Source organism: Chelonia mydas, chromosome 2 (assembly GCF_015237465.2).
Source record: "Chelonia mydas isolate rCheMyd1 chromosome 2, rCheMyd1.pri.v2, whole genome shotgun sequence".
Lineage (NCBI taxonomy): Eukaryota > Metazoa > Chordata > Testudines > Cheloniidae > Chelonia > Chelonia mydas.
Genome location: NC_057850.1, coordinates 259,198,983 through 259,214,145, shown reverse-complemented (window position 1 = coordinate 259,214,145; position 15,163 = coordinate 259,198,983). Strand labels below are relative to the sequence as shown.

General features: G+C 46.1%; 1 protein-coding gene and 1 long non-coding RNA gene across 16 annotated transcripts in view; one reads left to right on the top strand and one right to left on the bottom strand.

Annotated features, from left to right (window-relative positions):
- The window catches only part of MAP4 (microtubule associated protein 4), a 278,564-nt gene that overhangs the window by 52,527 nt on the left and 210,874 nt on the right, over positions 1-15,163 (top strand). For 14 of the 15 annotated variants that reach the window (XM_043541762.1, XM_037891346.2, XM_043541771.1 and 11 more), the window contains exon 2: positions 2,305-2,355. The gene's annotated coding sequence lies outside the window, so the exon portion shown is untranslated. Of the gene's footprint in view, positions 1-2,304; positions 2,356-2,884; positions 2,975-15,163 lie in introns of all 15 variants that reach the window. The other variant, XM_043541758.1, reaches the window with a different exon arrangement.
- Positions 9,951-10,170, bottom strand: LOC122464796. Its single transcript, XR_006289181.1, has 3 exons — positions 10,138-10,170; positions 10,102-10,107; positions 9,951-10,019 (listed from the first exon to the last, which is right to left on the bottom strand). It is a non-coding gene; the product is annotated as an uncharacterized LOC122464796 (long non-coding RNA).

The window sequence follows — 15,163 nt, the reverse complement described above, 5'->3', positions numbered from 1 at the left end:
TACACTTGGATCACACATTCAAGCTCTTCTCTGCAATCATGAGGGCTAGAAACATACTGTTTTTTCAAATGAAAGTGGAGAGACTAACTTACTTGCACAATTCCAGGACCTATGATTCTAAGAAATTTTTTTGTGAGAATTGTGATAAAATTGTGAGTTGCAACACTATTTTGTGTGTGATTTATGTATCAGGGTTCCTGTCAGCTGCTACATTGCTGTGAATCCTCTGTTCTTTCCTCAAGTTCCCGGTGCCTGTCTTGCAGGACTCCTTCCCTCTGAAGAATGAATGTTAATACTCTGCATGTACTGGCTAGTAGAGTGTACGAGCCATGAGGGTGATATTTTTCTTGATGCTTCTCCCAGAGTACGTCACCACTCAGTTCTCTTATGGTTGCGCCAGTGCTGCTGCTTGTGTGCCTTTGTACTAACTTGATTTCTGATAGCTTATGTTCTGATCTTTCATTGCTCTGGTTCAGTTTTATTCTGCACTTAGTCACGAGGTAACTGTTGTTGGTGAATGGCTGGTATAGGTCATAAGCACCAGGAGTGCCATGTTAGCAACATTTGTTGTTTGACTCTGATGCTGTGTTCTCATGCCATGAAGCATAACTCAGAAGACACAAAATTCCAGTATCAGTTTACCTTTAGTGATGTCTCTTGCAGCTATATTGTATTTCATTTGTTCAGTTTCAATTTAATTTACATTTTGTGTATATGCATTAATTGACAAAATAACGAAACAGCTGATACAGGACTTGGTCAAGAATTAAAGAAGGGTAATATAATTAATGCCAATCAACATGGGTTTATGGAAAATAGATTTTGTCTAACGTAATCTCTTCAGAGATCTAGCTTGGTTGATAAAGGTAATAGTGTTGAGATAATAGACTTCTATAAGGCATTTGGATTAAGAAACTAGAATGATACAAAATCAACATGGCACATGTTAAATGATTAAAAACGGGCTAATTGACAAGTCTCCAAATGTAACTTTAAACAGGGAATTGTCACTGAGCGGCTGTGTTTCTAGAGGGGTCCTGCAAAGATTGGTTCTTGGCACTCTGCTGTTAATCATTTTAATCAGTGACCTGCTAGAAAACATAATCATTGGTGACCAAGTTTGTAGATGACACAAAGATAGAGGAAAGTGGTTAATGAAGAAGACAGGTCACTGGCACAGAGTTATCTGGATCATTTAGGCACAAGCAAACAATATGTTTCAGTGCAGCCAAATGTGAAGTCATACATGTAGGAACTAAGAATGCAGGACATGCATATTGGCTGAGAGGGACTCTATCTTGCGAAGCAGTGACTCTCTGAAAGTACTTGGGGGTTATGGGGATAATCAGCTGAAAATAAGATGATGGTGCAAAGTTGCACGGAAAAGGGCTAACGTGATCGTTGGATGTATAAACATGGGAATATTGAGTAGGTGTAAGAAGGTTATATGGCCTCTGTATTTGGCACTGGTACAGATGCTACTGAAATATCCTTCCCAGAAGGATGTTGATAAATTGGCAAGGGTTCAGAGGGAAGCCACGAGAATGATTAAAGAACTGGAAAACCTGCTTTATAGTGATACTTGGGGAGTTCGATCTATTTAGGTTAACAAAGAGAAGTTTAAGGGCTGATTTGATCGGTCTGTAAGTATTTACATGGGGAACAGGAATTTGATGATAGAGGACTCTTCAGTCTACCAGACAAAGGCATACTAAGATTCCAGTAGATGAAGCCAGACAAATTCAGACTAGAAATGAGGTGCAGATTTTTAACAGTGAGGATAATTAACCACTGGAATAATTTACCAAGGATTGTGGTGGATTCTCCATCACTGCATAATTTTAAATCAACGTTGCATGTTTTTCTAACAAAGATGCTCTAGTTCAAACAGGAATCCATTCAGTGAAATCCTGTGGTGTGTGTTATGCAGGAGGTCAGACTAGATGACCTCAATGGTTCCTTCTGGCTTTTTTCAAGAATGACTTGAACAGTGCTATCTAGCCTTTTATTAGAGGCTGCTGTACAACTTGCTTCCTAGACTGTTACAGTTAGGGTTCAGGGCTGGGTTAGTAACCTAACGTCTGCTTTAGTTTGTGTTGTCATTGAGGCATAAGCCAAGCGAGAGGGTCCCAGGCCACAGAAATGGGAAAACAGCAAAGTAAAATATCCAGTGGATTAGTTTGTACAAAGCCATGGACTAAAATTTGGGCTGGCCAGCCCTCATGAAGATCAGTCTCTGTGACACCCAAGTAGTTGATTATAACCTTGGCTTCCTTTTTAATTGTGTGTTCATTTATTTTACAGATCAGCAGTTTGGGAGATTAAGGACACACAAAGGGAACATCTGCTTTTAAGGTATGGAATCACCTCTCATTAAAGATACATTCCATATTTGAAATCCACAAAATTTTGAAGCAGAATCATTGGTGCACACATACTGAAACATCAGTTGGAAAAACGTAGCCATAATATGGTGTGTGGAGACTGCTTAGGCTCCCGCTGGAGTTCAGCAGCAAAGCTGGGCAGGCAGGTCCAGCTGCTTCAGCTGACTGGGGATGAAATGGGGAGCGTAGTCTGGTAGAATCTGTAAGTCCTAATGCCAGGCATTGTGTGTGAGACCCTCCCATGGAAGTCTCTGCAGAATGAATATGCGCTGAAAGCATTTTAACAACATGAAATCCTTCCCTCTTCCTTGGAAGATCTTCAGTTTTCCTTGTTTTGCTCAGGTTCTCAGACTTGAGGCTTCTTTATTGCTTCTGGCACTTGCATCTGCTCAGTTTTAGGTAGCAGAGTCTAAATGTGGTCCAAAGGATGTAATTTCTGGCAGGCTGGACCTCTTCCCTTTTCCTGCTTCTTCTATCAGTTTTTTCCTCCTTTACCGCAGCCTGTCTGGTCTCGTGTTGTGTCGTCTGTTTGTTCTGCTGATGCAGAGTTTGAGTGACCCAGTTGTACACGATTCTTTTGTGGGGAAGAGGTGAGTCTGACTTAGCTTGACAGCATGTTTGGATGAAGTAATTAACAAACCTTGAGCTTGTCACTACCCTAGGCTCAAATGCCACACTTGTTCTTGAATAACAGAAGGTGCTGTGTAGCCAAACTGCTTCATTGTGGTGCACTGGCTCACGTAGCCAAGGGATGATTAAGGAGGTAAGCATATCTGTTCCATGAGACCCTGTGTGCTTGTATATACTAACAAATAATTAAGAATAAATAGAATTCTGTAACCATTGACTATTTGCGTTGAGAAGGGCATAGGCTATAATGTAGGAGTATACATGTGACAATGGCTAATTAAATTGCAAAGTACCTTCATATTGTAAAATGTTACCCATTTTTTTTTTTCAAGCCTCTGCTGTTCTTCAGACTTAGAGGTGTTTGGCTAATGCAGTATGTTTCTTCCTGTCTCCACCCAAATTGTGATACAGATACACCAAACAAATCCATGAAACGTACAAAATTAGTATGAGAGGTTGCCATCAAAGTCCATACTTACCTACTGTTAACACCCAATGATACCTGAGATACTTCAGTATATAGAATTAGAACAGGAAATAATTCTGTTAGGTACTAAATGGTAGATGTTGGATTTTTAATGGCAAACCACTGTACTTGGAATGACTAGTTAAAACTGCCCACCCCCTGGAAATTCAGTTCTCAACTGCATCTTTAAATTGTCCCCACTTCTGTCAGTGTGGAACAAGCTTTATCTTGAATACCTCTTTCTTGGAGGATCTTAACCAGCTACTAGTGTAGAGGTTGGAAAGGTTTGTCTGATTTAATTCACAGTCAAACTTAGGCCTGGTCTGCCCCAGGGGGGCGTAGGAGGGGTCGACCTAAGATGCCCAACTTCAGCTACGAGACTAGCGTAGCTGAAGTCGACATATCTTAGGTCAACTTACCTCGCATCCTCACGGCATGGGGTCAACTGCTGTCGCTCTCCCTTCGACTCCGCTTCCGCCTCTCGCCTCGGTGGAGTACAGGAGTCAACGGCAGAGCAATTGGGTATCGATTTATTGCGTCTACACTAGACACGATAAATTGATCCCCGATAGATCGATCACTACCCGCGGATCTGGCGGGTAGTGTAGACATACCCTAAGTTAAGCTTTCCAGCATCCACTCATAACCTGATTTATAAAAGCCAGCTTTAGTGATAGGTTTCAGAGTAGCAGCCGTGTTAGCCCACAACTAAAACCATCACCTTCAGCCCCCAACTAAAACCTTCCCAACACATCATCAAGAATCTACAACCTATCCTGAAGGACGACCCATCATTCTCTCAAATCTTGGAGACAGGCCAGTTCTTGCTTACAGACAGCCCCGCAACCTGAAGCAAATACTCACCAGCAACCATACACCACACCACAGAACCACTAACCCAGGAACCTATCCTTGCAACAAAGCCCATTGCCAACTGTGTCCACATATCTATTCAGGGGACACCATCACAGGGCCTAATCACATCAGCCACACTATCAGAGGCTCGTTCACCTGCACATCTACCAATGTGGTATATGCCATCGTGTGCCAGCAATGCCCCTCTGCCATGTACATTGGTCAAACTGGACAGTCTCTACGAAAAAGAATAGATGGACACAAATCAGATGTCAAGAATTATAACATTCATAAACCAGTTGGAGAACACTTCAATCTCTCTGGTCACTCGGTCTCTGACCTAAAAGTCGTAATATTACAACAAAAAGACTTCAACAACAGACTCCAATGAGAGACTGTTGAATTGGAATTAATTTGCAAACTGGATACAATTAACTCAGGCTTGAATAGAGACAGGGCGTGGATGAGTCATTACACAAAGTCAAACTATTTCCCCATATTTATTCCTTCCACCCCCCCCCCCACCCCCCCCGGACGTTCTTGTTAACTACTGGAAATGGCCCACCTTGATTATCACTACAAAAGGTCGTCCCCCCCTCCCCCCCCCGCTCTCCTGCTGGTAATAGCTCATCGTAAGTGATCACTCTCCTTACAGTGTGTATGATAACACCCATTTTTTCATGTTCTGTGTATATATAAATCTCCTCACTGTATTTTCCACTGAATGCATCCGATGAAGTGAGCTGTAGCTCACGAAAGCTTATGCTCAAATAAATTGGTTAGTCTCTAAGGTGCCACAAGTCCTCCTTTAGTTTTAGTGATATGATATTGTGTATCACAGCCAAGGTGGATAAAAAAATCAGGTTATTTAATTTAAATTAAATGTTCATTTTGTAAAAATAAAACTATTTAAAATTAAATTTGAAATTTTGACAACCTATATTAAGGCTTAAACATACTATAAGTATTTCAGTTAATAAAAAAAAAAAGCAGTACATGTATGTTTGTCAAATTTATTCATATAACTGCTTAAATAAACGTGTATAGATACTGTACATCTTCTTGGTTAGCAAAAAGAAGTACCAAAATTAGTGCGTGAAGGCTATGTTTAGTTGCAAAAAAACTTGTTTTGATGGTTACCAATGAGCATCAACTTTTCTTGAGGAAAATAACTAAATAGTTCAAAAACAAAACAAGATTAAAATCAATTATTTAAAAAAACAAAGGTCACTGCTTACTGATTTAAGTCATGATTAAATCTGATTTTAAATCTTTGATTTAAATCCATCTACTGTGAACACAGCCAATTGATTTATTTGGCAGAGAGCCATAATACAAAGGGGAAGCCACCCTAAGCTGTTTTCTTCTTTAAAAGCGCTTTGACTAATAGCCAAATACATTGGCTTATCATGCTTGGGTGGGGGATGGGAGGTCGTGATGGCTTCTGAGTTCAGTTCATGCTTCTCACTCAGTGTTTCTGGCCCTGGATATTGTTAAAGGGAGAGCGATGGTGGAAGGTGGGGCCTTGCCTTTCTAAAGCAGGGATTTAGAAATATAAGCAACTCATAGCAGAGAATGTGGGAGTCTTGACACACTCCCCCTTCCCCCCTTGCTCTGGACTGCAACTTTTCCCATTCAAACTTCTGATTAGCAATGATTGAAGAAACTCTACTTATCAGGGCATTTTTCTTGCTGTTCAGGAGTCAGTCTGGAATATTGCTATTTTCTTGGTTGTCTCATTGACAATCAGGGCAAAATGTGCCTTACACTTTTTTTTTCTTTAACCTGCATCTCTTACTGATTTGAGGGTTTTCAGTCTCCCCTTCTTTTTCTTTGTATAGAAAGCAACCTAGAAATGTAATGTAGACTTGAGGCAGGCTGGCTCAAAGTCTTTTTGATACCTGCTGTTAAATTTTCAGGACATGGAAATCAAGCAGGTGTTTCCCAAAGAGCTTGTTCGGCAGCGAAAAGCATTTCCCGAAACACTTTATCCTGGTAGGCCTAACCCATGCTCATTGGCTCTCGAGTCGGTCCGCTAGCCGGATGTGTAAAGTTAACTTCCTTACCCATAACCAACCTTCCACACAAACTTCCTTGTGGCTGGACTTTACTAAAACTAGACAAGCCATTTACAACACACACTTTGCTTCTCTACAAAAGAAAAAGGACACTAAACTTTCTAAACTACTACATGCCACAAAGGGCCACAGCAATGGTTCCTTCAACCCAAACAACAATATTGTTAACCTATCCAACTATACTCTCAGCCCAGCAGAAGCAGCTGTCCTATCTCGGGGCCTCTCCTTCTGCCCCTCTACCCCCACGAACATGATACAGTTCTGTGGTGACCTGGAATCCTATTTTTGACGTCTCCGACTCAAGGAATATTTCCAGCATACCTCTGAACAACATACTAATCCACAGAGACCTCCCTACCAACACTACAAAAAGAAGGATTCTAGGTGGACTCCTCCTGAAGGTCGAAACAGCAGACTGGACTTCTACATAGAGTGCTTCCGCCGACGTGCACGGGCTGAAATTATGGAAAAGCAGCATCACTTGCCCCATAACCTCAGCCGTGTGGAACACAATGCCATCCACAGCCTCAGAAGTAACTCTGACATCATAATCAAAACGGCTGACAAAGGAGGTGCTGTTGTCATCATGAATAGGTCGGAATGTGAACAAGAGGCTGCTCGGCAGCTCTCCAACACCACTTTCTACAAGCCATTACTCTCTGATCCCACTGAGTTACCAAAAGAAACCTCAGCATTTGCTCAAGAAACTCCCTGAAAAAGCACAAGATCAAATCCGCACAGACACACCCCTGGAACCCCGACCTGGGATATTCTATCTACTACCCAAGATCCATAAACCTGGAAACCCTGGGCGCCCCATCAGGATTGTCTGGATTGTCATCAGGATTGCCCCATCACAGCAGGATTGTCTGGCTATGTAGACTCCCCCTCAGGCCCTATGCTACCAGCTACCTTCGAGACACCACTGACTTCCTGAGGAAACTACAATCCATCGGTGATCTTCCTGATAACACCATCCTGGCCACTATGGATGTAGAAGCCCTCTACACCAACATTCCACACAAAGATGGACTACAAGCCATCAAAAACACTATCCCCGATAATGTCACGGCTAACCTGGTGGCTGAACTTTGTGACTTTGTCCTTACCCATAACTATTCTACATTTGGGGACAATGTATACCTTCAGATCAGCGGCACTGCTGTGAGTACCCGCATGGCCCCCACAGTATGCCAACATTTTTATGGCTGACTTACAACAACGCTTCCTCAGCTCTCGTCCCCTAACGCTGCTACTCTACTTGCGCTATATTGATGACATCTTCATCATCTGGACCCATGGAAAAGAAGCCCTTGAGGAATTCCACCATGATTTCAACAATTTCCATGCCACCATCAACCTCAGCCTGGACCAGTCCACACAAGAGATCCACTTCCTGGACACTACAGTGCTAATAAACGATGGTCACATAAACACCACCCTATACCAGAAACCTACTGACCGCTATTCCTACCTACATGCCTCCAGCTTTCACCCTGACCACACCACACGATCCATCGTCTACAGCCAAGCTCTGCGATACAGCCGCATTTGCTCCAAGCCCTCAAACAGAGACAAACACCTACAAGATCTCTATCAAGCATTCTTACAACTACAATACCCACCTGCGGAAGTGAAGAAACAGATTGATAGAGCCAGAAGAGTTCCCAGAAGTCACCTACTACAGGACAGGCCTAACAAAGAAAATAACAGAACGCCACTAGCCGTCACCTTCAGCCCCCAACTAAAACCCCTCCAACGCATTATTAAGGATCTACAACCTATCCGGAAGGATGACCCAACACTCTCACAAATCTTGGGAGACAGGCCAGTCGTTGCCTACAGACAGCCCCCCAACCTGAAGCAAATACTCACCAGCAACCACACACCACACAACAGAACCACTAACCCAGGAACCTATCCTTGCAACAAAGCCTGTTGCCAACTGTGCCCACATATCTATTCAGGGGACACCATTACAGGGCCTAATCACATCAGCCACACTATCAGAGGCTTGTTCACATGCACATCTACCAATGTGATATATGCTATCATGTGCCAGCAATGCCCCTCTGCCATGTACATTGGTCAAACTGGACAGTCTCTACGTAAAAGAATAAATGGACACAAATCAGATGTCAAGAATTATAACATTCATAAACCAGTCAGAGAACACTTCAATCTCTCTGGTCACGCGATTACAGACATGAAAGTTGCTATATTACAACAAAAAAACTTCAAATCCAGACTCAGTTTCTTAGCGAGAAACTGTTGAATTGGAATTCATTTGCAAATTGGATAGAATTAACTTAGGCTTGAATAGAGACTGGGAGTGGCTAAGTCATTATGCAAGGTAACCTATTTCCCCTTGTTCCCTCCCCCCCCCCCCTCCCCCCGACGTTCTTGTTAAACCCTGGATTTGTGCTGGAAATCGCCCACCTTGATTATCGTACACATTGTAAGGAGAGTGATCACTTTAGATAAGCTATTACCAGCAGGAGAGTGGGGTGGGAGGAGATATTTTTTCATGCTTTGTGTGTATATAAAAAGATCTTCTACAGTTTCCACAGTATGCATCCGATGAAGTGAGCTGTAGCTCACGAAAGCTTATGCTCAAATAAATTGATTAGTCTCTAAGGTGCCACAAGTACTCCTTTTCTTTTTCCTTCAGAAGAGCAGCTGAGCTTGGGGCAGCAGGTAGGGTTGAGGGGTTTGGGGAGGAAGTGCCTTATTATGCAACTTTAATATTGGAGGCTGGTCATTTTTGTCTTAGTACATCATTTCACATTGTCATTCCCAGTAAAAACAGGGCTTTAAAGTAAGAGTCCAAGACATTATTTAGAGAGCTAATAAAATTTGAGAAGATGACCAGTTCAAAGCCAACACATTCTCCCTACTTGCTCCTTTTATGGCTTTGCAAACATATAAAGCACACTGATCTTTTGGCCATCTTCTGTGCTTCCTCTAGGGGTGTGAAATATTGATGTTTCTCAGTGATGTGATGGTATGGCAGACATCTTAAGTAATAAAGAACACTTTTGATTAGAAATGGACTAGTTTATTTTCATTGCCCAACCTGGGAGGAAATGCAAGAAGTAAACAATTGGCACTAATGGTGAAAAGTAACCTGGATTTCTAAAACCTTCGTCTAATAGTCTAACTTGGTGGAAGTAACGTGGAAATTTATGCTTTTTTGGAAATGATTAAAAAGTTAACAGTGGACTAAGATTGCTTGCTTGTCTGGTACATGATACAGTACATATTTATTCAAAATACTGTGCCAAATAATCTGATAGAAGAGGGGTCGGCAACCTGCGGCACGTGTGCCAAAGGCAGTACGCGAGTCGATTTTTAATGGCACACTGCTGCCAGCCAGGGTCCTGGCCGCCTGCCCTGCTCAGCCTGTTGCCTGCCTGAGCGAACGGAACCCACGGCCGGCAGCAGGCTGAGCGGGGCCGGCGGCTGGGACCCCAGCTGGCAGGAGCCGGCGGAACCCCAGACTGGCAGTGGGTGAGCCGGTCTGGGGTTCTGTCCGGCACCTGGCTCAGCCCGCTGACAGTCTGGGGTTCTGGCCACCAGCCCCTTGCTAGCTGGAGTCCCAGCTATCTGCACTGCTCAGCCTGCTGCCGGCCTGGGATACCAGCCGCTGGCGCTGCTCACCTCACTGCTGGTCTGGGGTTCTGGTCACCGGCCCCTTGCTAGCTGGAGTCCCAGCTATCTGCACTGCTCAGCCTGCTGCCGGCCTGGGATACCAGCCGCTGGCGCTGCTCACCTCACTGCTGGTCTGGGGTTCCAGCCGCCCGGCCCCCTGCCAGCCGGGGTCCGGGCCTCTAGCCCTGCTCAGCCCTCCTGGGGTACCGGCAGCCAGCCCAGGGCTCTACTCCTTGCCTGGGCCCAGCGCTCTCCAGCCCTTTTCAAAAATTACACTACAATTAGCTTAAAAACTTGAAAACTTAAAGGCTTTGTATATTAGTAATCGTTAAAAAAATGCATAATGTTAATAAATACATAGGTTTGATGAAACAAAGTAGTTGTATTTATGTGCCTGTGCTTAATTTGTGTTTTTGATGATTTACCTTCTTAAAAAAACTCGCATGTCTCGCACCCCCAAGGGGTGTGTGCACCCCAGGTTAAGAACCACTGCACTAAACTGATAAGATCTGCATTTTAATTTAATTGAAGCTTCTTAAACATTTTAAAAGCCTTGTTTACTTTACATACAATAGTTTAGTTATATAATATAGACTTAGAGAGAGAGACCTTCTAAAAACGTTAAAATGTATTACCGGTACGCAAAACCTTAAATTAGAGTGAATAAATGAAGACTGGGCACACAACTTCTGAAAGGTTGCCGACCCCAGTGATAGAATATGGGAAGGAATGGTTCATCTCCCTTTCTAAAGTAGGGTGGAAGTCCTTTATTTTAAGAAAAATGACTTAACCAATTAGCATTGTACTGGATAAAATAGTATGTCCAGTCCCTTATCCTTTTCCTTTCAGCTGGAAACTGCTTGTGTCTATGAGCACACAATACCTTGGCTGCCCATTGAGATTCAGTAATTCCCTAGCTATTGCAGTTTTAAGTTCCACAAGGAAGTGAATCATTCTCTCAAAATGCCCACCTGATAACACCGCAAAGGGATCCAAACCTACTTTTGCACTCCTTTCTCTTCAGAAATCTCAACCTTTGTTTTCCAAGTAGTGCCTCATGTTTGGTCCCAATTAAATTTATTTGTTGTTGAGAGAACGGAAATGTAAATACAATGGTGGTTGAAGTGCAGCAGTTACTCCCTTCCTCCTCTCCACTGACTTCCTGCCTGCATTTAGGAAGGTGGAAACTGATCATAGAATATCAGAGTTGGAAGGGACCTCAGGAGGTCATCTAGTCCAACCCCCTGCTCAAAGCAGGGCCAATCCCCAATTTTTGCCCCAGATCCCTAAATGGCCCCCTCAAGGATTGAACTCACAACCCTGGGTTTAGCAGGCCAATGCTCAAACCACTGAGCTATCCCTCCCCCCTTTAGCATTAGCTGGCTTTGGAAGAAAAAAATCAGACTAGCTAAATTAAGAAGCCATACAGGTTACAAGCACAAGGGAACTACTAGTCTGAAGAACTATTTTTCTGAACTAAAACTGTGTCATCTCTTGACCTTCAGGCTAGTCCCATGCTCCAACCTGACCACAGCCAGTGACTGGCAACACCTGGGAATGATTCCCAGGCCTTTGACAAAATGCTGCAGACAAATATCTGTACTACTTTGAGTGCTTGCTCACATCCATTCCATATTAGGTGTGTGTGCTCGCCACATGCCGGAAGTTTTTCTCTCACCAGTATTCTTAGGGGACTGGCTCTGGTGCCCCCTACATGGTACAGTATAAGGGGTGCCGCCAGCTCCCCCCACCCTCAGTTCCTTTTTGCCACCAGTGATGGTGCTGGAACATCTGCTGCTTCGGCTAGCGTGGTTTCATTTTCTGTTCTTATGAATTCTGAAAACCTGTAATATAGTTAGTAGTTTCTTAGTTATCCTGAGTAGTAGTTCTCAACTTTTCGTTAGTCCCAAATGGGACTCAGCCAGGGGATGGGGCATGCCCTGGTCCCCAGGCTTTAAGCCCTGCGATCACTGCAAATGGCCTATGCCCATCAGTGAGCCACATACCAGCTGCCTAAGGTGCTTACGCAAAGGGCACATAAGTGACAAGTGCCGTATCTGTAAGTCCTTCAAACCTAGGATGAAGAAGGAGCGCGATATCCACCTGAAAGCACTCCTAATGGAGTCAGCACTCACTCTGGCACCAGGGCAGTGGTCCGAGCACCGGAGTCTCCATGCACAGTGCTCCGCCAGCGCTATCCATGAGTCGGCACCAGTCCTCCTCCACGGCTCCGGGGAAGAAGCCAAAAAGGGCTGGGAGGGGAAGTTCTCCTACCTTCTGTAAGAGAAAGGAGAGGGCTAGGGGTCAGCCACTACCCGTGCCGGGCAGCTCAACACCCTCTTCGGGAAGTCGGGCCCCAGTTCACGTCAAGCAGTGCAGCCCATCCCATGCTTCACCTGCGTCCCCAGATAGCGGTGCAGGCTATAGCCAGCTTCAGATGCTGTTGACGCCCGAAGCCCTTCAAGCGGCTCAAGAGATCCTGATGCTCCTGATGCCTCCCACACCGGCTGTACCGCTACCCCGGTCTTGGGGAAAACTTGCTTTGGGACCTATGCATGTGTCCCTGCCTCAGCGGTACCGATCCCCATCGAGAGGAACGTCCTGCCAGCGTTTGCCCACCTGAAGCAGTCACACCTCAGGACTGGAGAGGCAGGCTCAGTGGAGCCCTCTTTGGTCCCCACAGCGGGGGCACTGGTCGAGGTACTTGAGGTGTACCTCGCCGGTAGATTGGCGCAGACCCTATGGGACCGTCCCCGACCGTCTCCAGGGGCCTGGTACTGATCCCAGGACTGATCAGGCTCCAGAGACTGCCAATGGCTGGGACGTCATCGCCTGTCTCCAAGAAGGAGGTTGCCCTACTCAGGATGATCATCCTAGCAACTGGCCTGTAGTAGCTCTCGGTCCCATTCGATGTCCCAGTACTGGTTGAGTAGCGTGAGGCGTGGATCGCTGGGTATCCGACGCAGATCCACCGAATACCATCAGTCCCCGAGATCCCGACCAAGACGCTCATCTTGCTCGAACAGGTCGGCTTTGGGACGCAGTGACCGGCTCTGGTTGGACAAGAGCCACCGCTCAGCCTGATCCTGGTCGCCTGGTACCGGCCACTTGGCTGGTAGTCCCATCTCGGAGTGAGGTTCCCTGACTGCGGGACAAGCACTGGCAGTGCCGACTACATTATCGGCACTGAAACCCGTCCCATGGCCCCAGGCTCAGTGGCCGGCACCATGGTATCCATGGAACCCTTCTGGGTTCACCCTTCCCAGGCTGCTCAATCGGTATTGGGAGCCTCAGAGAGGCCAGTGGCCTCAGTTATCCCATCCCTCTCCGGTGCCCAAGGCTTTGGGGGGTAAGACCCCGCAGGTCCAGGAGGATTCAAGAGAGCAAGCTGCTGGACTGCCAATGGATGTGGAGGTTCTTGCGGCACCGGCAGCCTCGTCTGACAAGGATGATATCATGCCCAGTTTCTCAAGATGACGCCAAAGTGCACCAGGAACTTTTGAAGAAGCACAAGGCTTCTAACCTGGGGCTTCAGGCAGAGGAATTGGAAGAGCCCTTGGCCTCTCTTTGTCCTTTACTCCTTGGCTCCTGCCAGGGTGGCTCTACCCTTTCATGAATGGGTTTCTAAAATCACTAATGCCTTGTGACAGACCCCCTCTTCTCTGCCCCCTATCTCTAAAAGGGCCGAACACAAGTACTTTGTGCCAACCAAAGAACTTGAGTACTTATAGTCCCACCCAGCTCCTAATTCCCTTGTGGTAGAGGTGGTTACCACAAGGAGAGGCAGGGACAACCCGGTGCCACCCCCAAAAAATAAAGACTCAAGGAGGCTGGATCTCTTTGGACGTAAGGTTTATTTGTCTTTCATCCTTCAGCTGAGAGTGGCCAACCACCAAGCCCTCCTTGGCTGATTTGTCTTTAATATGTCGCAAGCCATGGCCAAGTTTGAAGGGTTGCTCCCCGAGGCTTCCAAGGAGTTCCGAGTCATCCTTTATCAGGGCACGACTGCGGCCAGGGTGGCCCTCCAGGCAGCATCAGATGCTGCTGACCGCACAATGGCTTCTGCTGTCTCCATGCAACAAGCCTCTTGGCTGCTCCTATCTGGGTTGTCCCCTGAGACTCAGCAGTAATTGCAGGACCTGCCCTTCGATGGCGGGGCTGTATTTGCGGAGCAAACAGACAGCAAGTTGCATGGCCTCAAGGACTCCCGCACCACCCTGAAAACCCTGGGTCTTTACGTCCCAGCCCTGGCACGTAAGCGGTTCAAACCGCAGTAGCCTCAGGGCCAGGGAAGCCAGCCTTGGTAGGACCAGCCCCGTAAACTAGCCAAGGGTTACAAGCGCTCCCGAGACACCCGCCTCCACCCTCTGCTCAGTTGGGCTCGACCCGTAATAAGCAGGGTGCCAAACAATCTTTTTGAGGGTGCGCCCGAGGGCAAACTACCAGACTGTTCCCTGCATCCATCTTTCCCAGTTTCTCTGACCGCCTTCCCCTTTTCCTCCCGGCATGGACCGCTATAACTTCGGACCACTAGGTCCTCAGCATAGTGGAACGGGGTTATACCCTCCAGTTCCTTTCTACTTTCCTTTCCTACCCACCTTTCCCATCCCTCTTCAGGGACCCCTCTCATGAGTCTACTCGCGCAGGAGGTAAAGGTGTTACTAGAGCTGGGTGCAGTGGAAGAAGTTCCTCTCGAGTACAGGAACAAAGGGTTCTATTCCTGGTACCTTTTAATCCCAAAGGCCAAGGGCGGTCTACGGACCTCCGAGACTTCAACAAGTACCTACAGAAGCTAAAGGTCCGCATGGTCTCTCTGACTTCTATTATTCACTCCCTGGATCCGGGAGACTGGAAGGACTTGAAGGACTCAGACTTCCACATAGAGATCTTTCAAGGACACAGACGCTTTCTCCGGTTTATGGTGCAGCCCCACCACTGCCAGTTTACAGTCCTCCCGTTCAGCCTGGCGGCAGCTCGGAAAATGTTTACCAAGTGCATGTCAGTGATAGTGGCTTACGTCAGGTGCTGGGGTATCCAAATCTACTCGTACCTCGACGACTGCTTGTCAAGGGCGGCTCTAGGTCTCAAGTCTGAAGGGA